The sequence below is a fragment of the Parus major genome, chromosome 2 (assembly GCF_001522545.3).
Source record: "Parus major isolate Abel chromosome 2, Parus_major1.1, whole genome shotgun sequence".
In the NCBI taxonomy this organism is placed as follows: domain Eukaryota; kingdom Metazoa; phylum Chordata; class Aves; order Passeriformes; family Paridae; genus Parus; species Parus major.
In genome coordinates, this window is record NC_031769.1 from 72,271,260 (window position 1) to 72,284,743 (window position 13,484).

Genomic DNA, 13,484 nt, shown 5'->3' on the forward strand with positions numbered 1-13,484 from the left:
GCCAGGAAACAAAGAGAACTCAGAGAGCTCTGGTTTTACACTTTAAGGTAGGGTTCACAAGTTGATCCCACTTTTCAATGGCCTAAACTGCTGTCAATTCTCAGCAATCACCGATAATTGGTCAGGAGAAAAGACTCTAGGCAGTTCCCAGCAACTTCAACTTTTTTAAAGGTAAAGTAACTCTATGACAAACATTTAAAAAAAATAAAACAAAACTAGCAGAACAGACTCAGCAAATTTGAAATAAATAAACACAAGTTTGATTTGCAACTGTGAGACCAAATTCTGAGTGCACGTTTTTATGTCTTCTTTTCTTCTCCAGAGTCCACATTTGTCAAGTCTTCAGCCATTGTTGAATACAATGCATTTTTTCATGAATGGTTATACTAATGAAAATCATAACAGTAAAACCTTACTTTAAAAAGGTTTTTGTGGATTTTTCTGTGTTTTTGCTTTTATTTTTTTCTTAGCTTCTACCACCTTAATGTGAGCTATTACTAGATGTTCTATGCTCCCCCATTAAAAAAAAAACAAAACAACCAATGTTGGAAATAACTTGGCATTTATACATTTCGTTTTGACATTATCAGGGTTAATTAAATTATAACCTCCCCATTTGTGAAACATGTGAGAGGCAATAATGTCATCTGGGATCATAACCACAGAAGCTGCATGAGGCAATGTCATGTGAAATGCTCCAGTAGCTATTATGCATGTAATTTAGAAAGAGAAGGAAAACCAGAAAATCAGTTTTAAATTATCTCATAGAGAACTATGGAATGTGAGGGATGAGAAATGTGTCAGTATACAGGTCTTCAATAGCATCATAACTTCAGACAGTGTGGTTCAGTAGCTTGGGTCAAAGGCTACATTTAGCACTGCCATCCTCAAGAGAGGCATATCTCATGTGAGCAATCCCTTTAAAATGGACAAGAAGATAGCACTAATTCCTCTTTTAGAATTCTTTCTAGTCAAAAATGAAAATGCTTCAAGTACAAAGCTTCATAGTTATTAAGACAGCACTAATGCAAGGTATGGAAGTTAATTTAAGCAGCTTGATATTGAGGAAGGATTCTTTATTGGAACAGTTACATTGTGCATATCATATGAAGTGATGACAAGAATAAAAAATCCCCAGGAATTTGCATCCCCAAACTGCTTTGAACCTTGCATTTTTCTTAAGGGAAAAAAATAAAATAAAAAATAAAAAAAACCCAACAAAACAAAACAAAACAAAAACAAACAAAAAAAAACCAAAAAAAACCAAAAAAAAACCCAAAAAAACCCCAACAACAATACCAAACCATGCTGCAACAGGATTTAAGTTAGTTATCACAGATAAGTGATGTATAGTAATTGTATTATTCAAATAAGATTGAAGGAGGGAAAATGAGGTAGTGAGGAATATTGTAGAAACAATTTAAAAATTAAGGATATTGTTTTACCTTCAGATTTTGTAAAGAAATGAGGAAGTTCGATAAAAATGAACATGGAAAAATATGGCTGCAAAGCAGGAGCATTTTTTTAGGTAATGGCAGCTGAAAGAAAAAGGGAAAACTAAAGTCAGTCTATCACAAATTTACATGGGCTCTAAAATTGTTGGAAGCAGTTACAATTGCCAGCTGGAGGAGTAGGTGAAGGTATTCAGTCTAAGCACACACACATAGAAAAAGTGATGAGACCCACCTTTTTACACAGAAAATATTACAATTGTGTCAAGAATGCTTAAGGAACTTAAGTGTGTTTCAAAATAACCAGATGGCTAGGAATTTATACCCTTGTGCCCCAACTCCCTCTTGTGATATAGAGTATTGTGAACTTTCTGTTCAGACATTGTTAAAAAGCCTACAGAAGAGGAGTAGAGAAGTAAAGCTTTCTGTATTCAAGGAAATAAAACACAGGAGAGAACACAAGTCCTTAGAGGATTCCCAAGACACAGATGAATTTCACATCACTCTAGATACCTACTTAATTTGCTTAAACAGAATGGTGGGTCCAGGCTGCTCTAAGAGGTCTCCATCCATAAGAAAACTGGTGAGGATTCCATATCTGAAGGGAATTGGATGTGAAGATGTAATTAAGGGCTATTCATAAGCATTATGATACAATAAAAATTACCTAAGACGTACCTGGATAATTTTGGATTTATATATTTTTAATGAAAATATATACTAACAAATGGATTCCCTTGATGTTGTTGCTGCTGTTGTTGCTTTGTCTTCTTTCTGCCCAGTTTTATTCTGATTTTTTTTCTTTTTTTAACAGACTGCTTTATTGCTATCAGGGATCAATGTAAAAATCCTTGATTTACATTAAGAAAGAAAATCTTCAAAAGTGTTTCAATATTCTTCTTTTAGGAAATGGAAAAGCAAATTAAAATTTTATATTTTCTTATATGTAGAAAAATGGTGGGCAACATCAACAGATCTTGATTCTTGCTTTGCTTTATTGTACTGAAATCTGATAGGTCTTCTAAATCTTATTTTTAACACGGTACATGATCTTGTAGGTGAGATACCTCTATTGTCTCTATATATATACAATCAAAAATGCTGCTTTGGATTATTCAGAAAATATGTCAGTGTGTGACATGGGCACTGACTGTGCTTGTACACACATAACGGAAGCTTATCAATACTTCTATGAATCTTTCAGGGCCTGAGCTGTTTGTGAAAGTTATGTGCATGGAATTCCATATAGTGCTTGCCTACCATAACTATGTATGTCACCACATAAAGCGAGTAAATCATAATGGTAGCATACCTGACATGTCTCATTTTACATTGAATATATAAAACATATTTTTTAAAAAACAAATACATCTGTAGATTATGAAACTTGCACTATTTTTTTTGCAAACATTATACCTCAGTTACTGGCTTTCAAATTTTCTGTCCACTATCTCAACTGATCTCATCCTACAAAACAATATAGACTTTTGCTCCTTTCAGATCAATTTCCCCTTACTTCCCTAGCCCAAATATTGTATGTAGTTTTGTTTTAAGAGAAAAAAGTATAAATGTAAGGATTCATCTGTCTCTGTCTAATAAGAAATTAAATAACTAAATCCCAACTTTTTTATATGCACTGAAAGAATTTGTCCCTCAAATCTTTATGTTTTGTTTATCTGAGGAGCTATCAGCCTAGCTGTACTAGAAGACTAACAGCTGAAGATAAGAACCCAGAGAATAAGGAAATGCAGAACAATTGTTTCTATTTCAGATTTTTTAATGTTTTTTAACCAGTTGTTTGCAGTTGCTGTCCTTTAGAGATCTCCAGATTTTATCTTTTTCTTGTTTCTTATGCGACCCTAGTTAGAACGATGTCATGCTAACTATGCAGATTCTATTTAGGATTTTTAAAAAGGGGCAGGAGTGGGAAGAAATCATGTTAAGTTTTAATCATGGTGGAGCAAGCATGACATATGTCCTGTCAGCTGCGCTTCACAAAAGGATGTTCCAAATAGGATGACCTCTGCTTTCTCAGTAATCTAATAAAATTTTAATTCACAAATATTTGAGAAATACAACTTGGGTTTATACTTTTTTGACATTTTTTTTTCTTTCCACATTTATAAAATTCCATATGATTCTTCTTCTTCCCCTTCTATGTAATTACTTAATAATTTCCTGCAGAAATATTTAATTCATAACTTGCTCCTTCCTTCTACACATTTCAAAACTGCTTGCCTGACCTTTCACTTTCTCATGACACACTACAGTGCAGTTCCAAATCTCTTCTCCAATTAATCTGCACGGGGGCACAAGTAAAATACAAAGTTGGGAATTGGATTGCAATTTCTGTGTTATTACTACTGAGCAAAGGCCAGGAACCTCATGTTTCTTGCATTAGCTGGCCCCTGCTGTTTCACTTAAAATCCATTTGTTTGAAATGAACAAGTTATAGAAATTAGACTCAGAATTTTAAATGTTTAGCTAAAATACATACAGTGATGAAATTCTCTGTTAAAAAGTATCCACCCACAAAAAATACATCTTTGGACATCTTTCTTCAAACTCTATAAAATAATAGCTGCAAAGACTCAGAGTGACAATACAGAGTATGATAGTATATGCATTTTTCTTAAAATTTGCCAGTGGAAGCAGATGGGATAACTACTAAATAGTCATAATTCATTAGAGTTCCTGCAGGCAAAACTTATAAAATATACAGGATATAATATCAATTAATTTCCTGGGAAAAAAAAAAAGGCTTTACAGAAATTCCTTTTACATTGATTTTAGGAAAAAATCTTTTAAAACCACCAAAATTAAGATAACACTGAAAAGTGTCTTCTGACACTGTTAATTATGTTTCTGTATTGAGTTGTTTCATGAACTGGAGGCATTTCACTATATAATAGAGTAACGAAAGCCCAACTGCTAGCACCCAGGAAGAAAATTCTGACTTTTCTTCACTATCCTAGGACCCAGTACTTCACACAATATTCTTCACACCTGAGAAGGATGTTGATGATTTTCACAAAAACGTAAGATAAAGGAAATTTTATTATGCATAACTAAGTTTTCCAAGTACTGTACATCAAATGAACCTTTTAGAAAATAATGAGGTCAAATCTTATATTAGAAGCAAAGTGGTAAATCAGTTCTAACTTATATTTAATTCAGCTGAATTTTCAGTGAAAGTCCAGGATAACTGAATCATTTTTTGGCTCACAGTTACCATCTTCATCTTATCATCTTCAAAGTCTGTTCCTGGTTCCCTGTTTCCTCTAAAAATATTTTCTTTTTTTTAATTTGGCTGAGAAGTGTGCACTAGTCAGGAGTATACTTTACCCTGTTCCCCAAAATCTGGTCTGGAGTCACAGACCTTAAAGGTCCACTATTTTTCAAATCAAGATAAAACTCTTGAAGATCCCTGTGACTCCAGTTCAATGTGTCATCAGCAGGACTCCTCTGTGTTTCTAACAAAACTATATTAATTTTACTATTATAACACCCAACATTTGAATTTAATGGTATGTTAAGATCATGATATAGAAACTACTAATTTGGCACTATCCAGAGTTCTGATTATAAAAATACTTGGGGAAAACTGATCTATGTGAGGGAAGAGCTACATATGATAGCAACCAGCTCATGAGTGACAGAGGGTTGTTTCAGCTCACTTAAACTCATGAAAACATTGCTTGGCCTTAGAAAGTTCCAGATGGTGCCTTTGCAGACACGAGGAAGACAATCAGAGCATGGTTGAGGCTGGAAGGAGCCTCAGACAGGGCATCCTGTCTAACCTTCCTGGTCAAGCAGGTTTCTTCAGAGCAGGGTGTGCAGAACCATTTAAAGTGGGAAACCCCAGCCTACATGAACAGATGCATTAAGAATCCAGTTACTTCATGCAGGATTGACAGCACAGAGAGAGCTACTCTGGAGACTATCTTCTTGGGTTGAAAACAGTAAGGATACCTTGAATACAATATTTACTTGGAAGGGATTATTCATGTGTGTACCAATGTTATGGAACACAATTTCAAGCTGCCCATTTTACAATACATATATTAAATCGTCTTTTGGGAAGAAATGAAAGAAAACCAGTAACAAACAATGATTTTTCTTTTTTTCTTTTTAAATAAAAATCACAGAATGGACTTAAAGAAAAAGTATTTAGAAACTTTCATTCATTTGCCTTTTTTCAAGAATAAAACAGAAAAAAATCTATTCCTTCAAGATTGTTTATGCAAAACCAATTCTGCAATTATTATAAAGTACTTTCATGCTAAGAAACCTGTTTCCTTAGCCCTCTGGTCAAACTGCTAAGACACCAATATTCAGAAAATACCCACTTTTGTAGAACATTTGAAACAACTGTGCTTTCCTTTGGTAATTTCCAAATTATCAAACTGCAAATGATAGAGAGCTAGTGAAAGAACTACTAAGAAAGAGAACTAATGCCTTTCCATATTTTGTAAGAAATGATGGAGGGAGAATGACATTTTAAAATCATCCCTCACTCAACAACAAACTAATGAATCATAATTAGACAAAGTTCTTCAAAGCTTTACCAGTTAAATTTTTTCTTAGGATTTCTTTAGACTGACTACATCTAAGGACAATAGAGAGAGTTTCTTTTTTCTTTTTGGTTTATTATTCTGAATAATAGACACCTCATTCAGACAGTAAAGAATCAGTGTTGACAATCCCTTAATTATCAGAGCCTTCAAGGGATTTACAAAGCCCTATTGGCTGCCTTTCAGAGCTAATTGCAGCTCTATTTTCCTGCCTTCTGTTTTGTTTTCAACACAGTGAAAGAAAACAGTCACAAAGTTATCGAGGATCCTAGTCAACGAGCTGCATCCTTGAAAAGCACCAGAATCTGGAGAAGTGAATTAAAAGACAAAATTAGCTGTGCCTAGTTCCTAATTGCATCTACCAGTTACTCATCTCATGGCTTTGGCTGAACTTTTTTCACCCTTCTGCCTCAAGTTTTTATTGCTGTAAAATATGCATAACATTTCCTCATTCCTGTTTCTGGGACAGAGAATGCTTATGTCGTGGTGCCTCACAGTGCTTTGAATATGCAGAATGCTATGTCAATTACATATATTTTCAAAGACTCAAAGAACTTCTGTATTTAGAACATTTTGAACTTTGAATTAAAAGAGCTTCCTAGTGACAGGCTGATCAGGGGAACTTGTCACTTACAAAACTGCCCTACTGTAAATTTTGGAAATGAAGGAAACTGTTAGGGGTCCCACAGTACACAAAGTAAATTTCTGGGAATTCATCTACTGATTTCAAATGGAGAAAGAGACTAAGAGTAACTGAACTCGTGAATATTTGAAAACCATTGTTTTAAATACTGGCTTCTTATCCAGAAATGCTTATACAGCACTTTCCTAGTCAAACTGGCTAAATAAAAAAATTTCTGGCTAGGGAAAGATTTATTATATAATTTATCAATATGATTTGTATCTACATTGATATAAATAGGAAAACAAAGCGTTTCCAAGACATAAGTATTTGTCTCAAAGGGATAGTGATTTATGTTAACGATAATAAGCTGGTTATCATGCTCAAATTAAACTTATCTGAATATTAAAAATTTGATTTGACAATGATGTGTTACCATTTTGTTCAATCAAACTGAATAGAGCAGGCAAGTGAATAAAGAGTAGAATTGAAGAAAATGAAATTTGTTAGATTTCCCACGGGCTGGTTAGGGAATCCTCATTTCACTACTTGATGGTATTTTTTTCTGTCACGAGTATAGTGGGAATGTGGTTACTTGTATCCTTCAAACAAAAAAAATAATTTATGATTCAAAAAGACTTACAGGAAGTAAGTTACACAGCCCATTTAAAAACTATGCCCAATCTCAAAACAAAGGGGACTCATATTTCTGTTTACCGTTTAACCTTCTGTAGAGCACAGGAAAAGATGAATAATGTAAAAAAATATTAATTGTCAGAGGAAACTAATAGCAAACTTTCTCATTTGTTATAAACCTTTTTGTCACAAAAGGAAGAAGAGAGAGGAGAAAGAGACAAAGGGAAAAGGAGACACCTGTTGAATAAATTCTAAATATCAACACTAAACTTCAACTACAGGAAAATTACAGGAGTACTCTGCAATGAGATGATGTGGAAAAGAAAACAGGAAGAATGTGAAGGACCAGGAATAAGCACATAAGAAAGTTTTGTCTCAAGCATTCTGTTGTGATAGGGAGGTTGTGATTGGAAGAGAGAGTCCTGTGGAGATGGGGCTGAGTTGTTCTGAGACAACTTCCTTTTTCAGTTCCTGGGATTGCAATTCTGTCCTGAGAACGAGGCTCAGTGTGCTTGTGCCTTGAGCAGGATTGAGTCCTGGACACCTCTCTAAAAGGGGCTTCAGGGGCTCACGGGCTCTCCACTCCACACAACTCATTTCCTAGAGTGCTCCAAAAGGCTGACTGCATGCAAGAACAATATGGTGTGAATGGCATGGAAAAATTATTTTATGTAAGAGGTTTGTACCAGGTAAATTAGAAAAGGAAGTTGGTAGGCCCCATGCGCTCTCTCTTTTTTTGTCGATATCAGATCCAGACTATCCATGGTGGCAGGAAGAATCTAAGTACTGGTGATCTTTTCCTCTCTCTTTCTCTCTTTCTCATCATCATTCTCTCCTCTTCTGTTTTATCCTGGCAAGTGAGGTTATCACATTCTACCCCTTACTCCATACCTGAACTTTGTTGCGAGAGTTGGAAGCTTGTTAAAGTTTGCTCAAGAAGTTGAGAGCTCGTTGGCCAGCACCTCTACAATTAAATAAATAGGGTGCTAGTTGCCAGATTTAAGACAATTACACAATAAAGCCTAAGATTTCCCTGACAGGTGTCTTTGTTCATCCAGATGAGAATTTATAACCAACATCACACTTGCTTCCAGTTTGTGACAATGAGTTAAATACAAATTTGTGAATTTTCTTAAAGCAGGAAAAATGGATTTTGAAAGCATACACCGAAGAAAGAACTTCTCTTTTGATTACCAATACAAGAAACTTCAGAAATATCAACTAAATTTACTCTGAAGTAAAAAAAGGGTTGTGTCATCACTGGATGGATTTCCTTATTCTACTCATAGAAATCAAAGCTGTCTAAAATCAAAATTCCAAATAGAAAGCAAAGCTCAAAATAAATCTGTTGAATGGGAATTTTACTCATTTGTCAACTATGCAAGTTTATCCTCTCAATTAACAGTTGTGCTTATAAGCCAAAGAGAAATTAATGAATTTTCAGGTGATTTGCTAACACTTTTGACAATCAGTTCACCCTCTTTATCAACATGCTAAAATAGAAAGACAAACTACCAAGTAACAAAAAACAAAGAAACAAAACCCCAAACACTTTCTGCCTTTGAAATCTTCCCTCTCTCTTCTGCCCCTGTTGTCAGTAACATCATCATCCTGACTATTTTTTAGTGGCAGGAAAGGTACCCGTACCTAGGATAAATTTCTTCTTTACTTCTGTGTTCCACTTGCAGAAAAGACAACAAATATATTACAAAGTATGCAATGATCAATGTAAATTATTACTATAAGTAACATCAAATGTTAACATAAGGATTTAAATAAATGGGTCTACGACTGGAAACAAATTATGAGGGAATCTGTCTACATCTACAGTACAAAAAGCACATGGTTGACAAAATAAATGTGTGTATAATTTTATATCTGTCTATTTATATAAAAACAGCCACATGTTCTGGCTGTCATTTAGATGTTTCTGTACTAAAAAATAATTGCATTCTTTGAATTGTCAACAAGAATAAAAATAATACTCCTTACAACAAAATTCCAAACTATGATGCATTTCCTTTCCAAGATAACTTTTTTCCCTCTTTTTCTATTCACAAAAAATCTTGTCCCTAAGAAAAGAAAACTATGATTTTATAACATATTTGCATTCAAATTTCACTGTGCTGTGACCGGACAGAAAATTTTATTCCTTGGTAAGGCATCACAGGCTTTCATGAGGCAGACTTATTACAGTGGGAAACCTGATTCTTTTAAGTACTGGTGTGCATTTTGTAAATGAATTGAATATATAATTTCAGATAGGGGAAGGTTCTGGCCAGTTGGAGAACACATTACTTCATGACAACAATCAGTTTTTAAGGTTTTCATATTTATTTCATGAAAGGGGACAGTAGCCTTTTACTTACAAAATCTGCCACACAAGAAATTGTCATTTCAAAGGCTGCTTCTGCTCTTGGATAGCATTTTTCTTCTCTCCTATTTCTATAATAAAAATTTTAAAAACTAGTAATATAGTAGTCTATGTCCTTGAATCGTACTCATTAGCTTGATGTACATTAACTATACAACTTGTGTTTCATTCTGAGCTTCTTTTTGGAACAGTTTGTCTTCCTCCCTCATTGCTTCAAATCAGCTGAAAAAAAATTAATTATAAATTAATATTCTGTCCATATCTAAAGTCTGAAAAGGTCAGATGTTGCACAAAAAAAAGTATTATAAACATTTCAGGAAACAATGATCCAAGGTAGCACTTCAAAAAATAACTGAAGAAATACAAAATAAAACCCCAAAGCACAAAAATAAATGTAATTTTGTTGTGCATCATCAAGAGTTCCTAGGACTTCCAGTGCAGAAAAATTCAGGTAATTCCAAATTTGTTAAGGTAAGCTTTGGGATGAGCTTGATACACCCACTCAACTCTCTACTCAGTGTTAACTTTCACAGAGAACTGTATAAAAGAAAACTATGACCTTTAGGATTGTTTATGAAGAATCAATATTTTTGAGGTTTTTAAGTGTCTGAATGCTTTGGGATTCTGTGGGGATGGTTACACATTTATTTCAAGACACACGAAAATATTTCTATTTTTCCATTTGATACAGTTTTCACTGTTCTTCAGTTTCTTGCAGGTCCCTGTGTGGTAGGTGTCAAAACTGGTTGTGACTGAAGATGAAGTCATGTTCATTCATGGAGTCCACTGGTTTTCACAAGGGGCAGCTGACTATATTGAAAAGTGTCTTAGAGATCATGGGAAGCACAATTTCTAGCTGAAGCCTGCCAGTGGAGGTAGCATTTCCCTACTTTGTCTGCACAAGCACACAAAATACATAAAATGCTCCCAGTGCTTAAATTTAGCATTTGCAAATATATCATGTTCAATTTTGATGTAATTGCCAGCAATAGGAGGAATAGCAATTCCACTGATTATTTTGTCTGTCCAGTTGCTGGTGTCTCTTTCCCACAAGACAGTTATGATCCTCTATTGAAGTGCTACTGATCAGTTCAAATAATACAGACAGGAAACACTGTTCAGTATGCCAGGGAAAACTGCTCCATTCATCTATATAGTCCTTCCTGTCTAGCAAACTAAATAGCATTTCTGCCACCCTTTCCCCTGGAACTTACAGTGAGAGAAGATGCAGGTTGCTGCCTAACCAATGATGGATTGACTCATACACTTTCTACTCCTTCACAGCAACAGCATGGATTAAGCATAAATAGAGGACATGGAATTTCTCCCTAATGCTGATCTGCTCTGGAGTTGCAACACTGCCTTTACAGTCAGCATGCTCACTGCCTTCTGTGCCTGGGTTTGGGGCAGGGAGCTTGTTCAGAGTACAGCTAGAGTACTGCTCATTCTTGAGATCAACTCCTTCTAATGGACTGCTGTTCACTGGCAGCTAGAAATTTTCAGCCTCTTGCTAATGTACAGAACATAAAAAAAAATTTAAAAAAATCACCAAACAATCAGCACTCTTAGTAAAAATCTTAGTTAAATCACAGTATTCACAGTACTTGTCCTAAGATAGCTGAGCTGAGCCCAAATAGACTTTCCGCTCACTTCTAATATCAAACCATATTTTCAGGAGCAGCTATCAAATAATTTGTGCATTTTTACAGGTTATCAAGCACAGGAAGGAGTTAAAAAAGCAGTTTCTTTAGACAGACTTTTTCACTGTTGGAAAGTTCTGTTTCTCTGCCCATGGGTCTGCATTTTCTCCCGTTTGGTCTTGTTTGAAAATTTTTGAAGATGAAAATAAACACCTATTAGAAAGACTGATTTTGCTTTATTACACTCAGGAAGAAAGTCTTCACAATCTTAAAATTTTGAGATTTCAGGGTTTCAGTAGGAAATGACAAGCACATAGAAAACACTTCAACTGGCAGGCTTGTACAGTATACAGAATCATTGAAAAAGTGGACAGCTTTGAGAGGAAATGTAACAGCTTCATCTCCTTATTGGTGATACAGCACTTATCGAGGTGTATCTTGGGTGGCAAATCTCACTAGAATACCATCTCCCAGCTGCAAAATTAAGCCCCTGAAGTTTCAGGAAGGCACCAACAGAGGTCTATTGAAGCTGTGTTTCAGCCATTTGCCTGTTAGGCTTTTCAAACCAAAGGGCGTAGGTACTCACTAGAAGTCAAAAGGCAATAAGCCAGTAGGGTCATGCAGCTGATCCAAATGAGCAATGATGGGTCATTTCTACAGAATCTGCAGCAGAAGGAAAAAAAGGTCAGCAGTTTTAGATGTTCTGTTGTATGAGCTGTGTTGATAAGATTTTTATTTCTGCACAAGCTTGACTTTGAGAATGTGTAAATAGCAAAGGAAGACATTTCAGATGTGGGCTTCCTGACTGATCTGTAGCTGTCTGATATGGATTACCTCTAGAGAGTCGAAGCAAATAGCAGCTGGTAGGGTGCCTGTTGTTTCAGAGCCACCTCTTCTCAGAGTCAGGAATGGCTGATTTCTACAAAAAGTCAATATTTCAATAATCTGTGTTGAAAAGGTGGACTAGCAGTGGCCCTTCACTTCAGCTGCTGATAGTAAATTCCACAGATTCTTTAGAGAAGAATATATCTCTGGAGCAGGGTAACGCCTAAATCCGGATCTACCATAAAAACTTGATAACTTGCTTATCACATATCTTTTCATTATGACTGCAGTCTGAGAGCATGGGAAGTCCTTAGAATGTTTTTGTCCATTGTTTCATGTAAAAAATGAAAAAAAAAACAAAAAAAAATCTCTTCCAGCAGTAGAATCTCAATCTCCCTTGAACCAAGATCTCCAGTGTCATTTAGAATGGATAGATAGGAACTAAAAGTAGGTGACATATGTTCACATGGCTGAAGTATTGGCCTGTATAAACCAGCCAGCATGTAAGTCTCCTCTGTGCCAGAGCAATTCTTCAGTACAGTGTATCTATAAACTTTTGCTTGATCCAGAGATGCTCAGAGTCAATGACAAGCTTGCACTGGTTTAGTTGCCACAGTTGAAAGAGTCTGCCATATCATTGGGAGCAGAGGTAAGTCATTTTGGCTGTGATCAGTGAAGAAAAACAAGATCTTACTACACAAATATTATAAGAGCTTATGGGGTTGGGTGTTTTTCACTTTTTGGTAGTTGTGATTTCAATAACAGCTGCAATTAAAAAATAGAGAATAACTATTTAGACTTTATTTACCTAAAACATCCACTTATGTCTATACGGAATAAACCAAAGGTCATACACCTTTTTCCGAATTTGATATTATAAAACTAACATGTCTGGAAACTGTCCAAATCATTTAACAAGTGATTGGTGAAAAAAATATGTAAAATGAAATGTCACTTACTTGTAGTCCTTTGGAACCTTGTTTATCTGGTGAAATGTTAAGGTAGATGAACCTTGCCCCCAGAATATCTCTAGGTTTCTTTTAAATGGTCTTTCTAAATAGAAGACTGAAATGAGATTTTAGGTAAAATGAAAGTAACAACCTTTGATGCTCAGATTTATGACACAATTTAAGAGATTGTAAATCCTTGGGAATCTTAAGGTACTATAAATAATACATATATTACAATACAGCAACTTGATTCCCACAGTGGCCTCAACTCACATAGACAGTCTTTAGATATTTATAAAATAATGAGTCAGTACATTTGCAGCTTGAACAACAGAAGCCAGAACTCTTCTCACTTCCTCATATTCTTTGTCCATGTTTACAGTGAGTACATGTAGGCTCAGAAAAACTTACA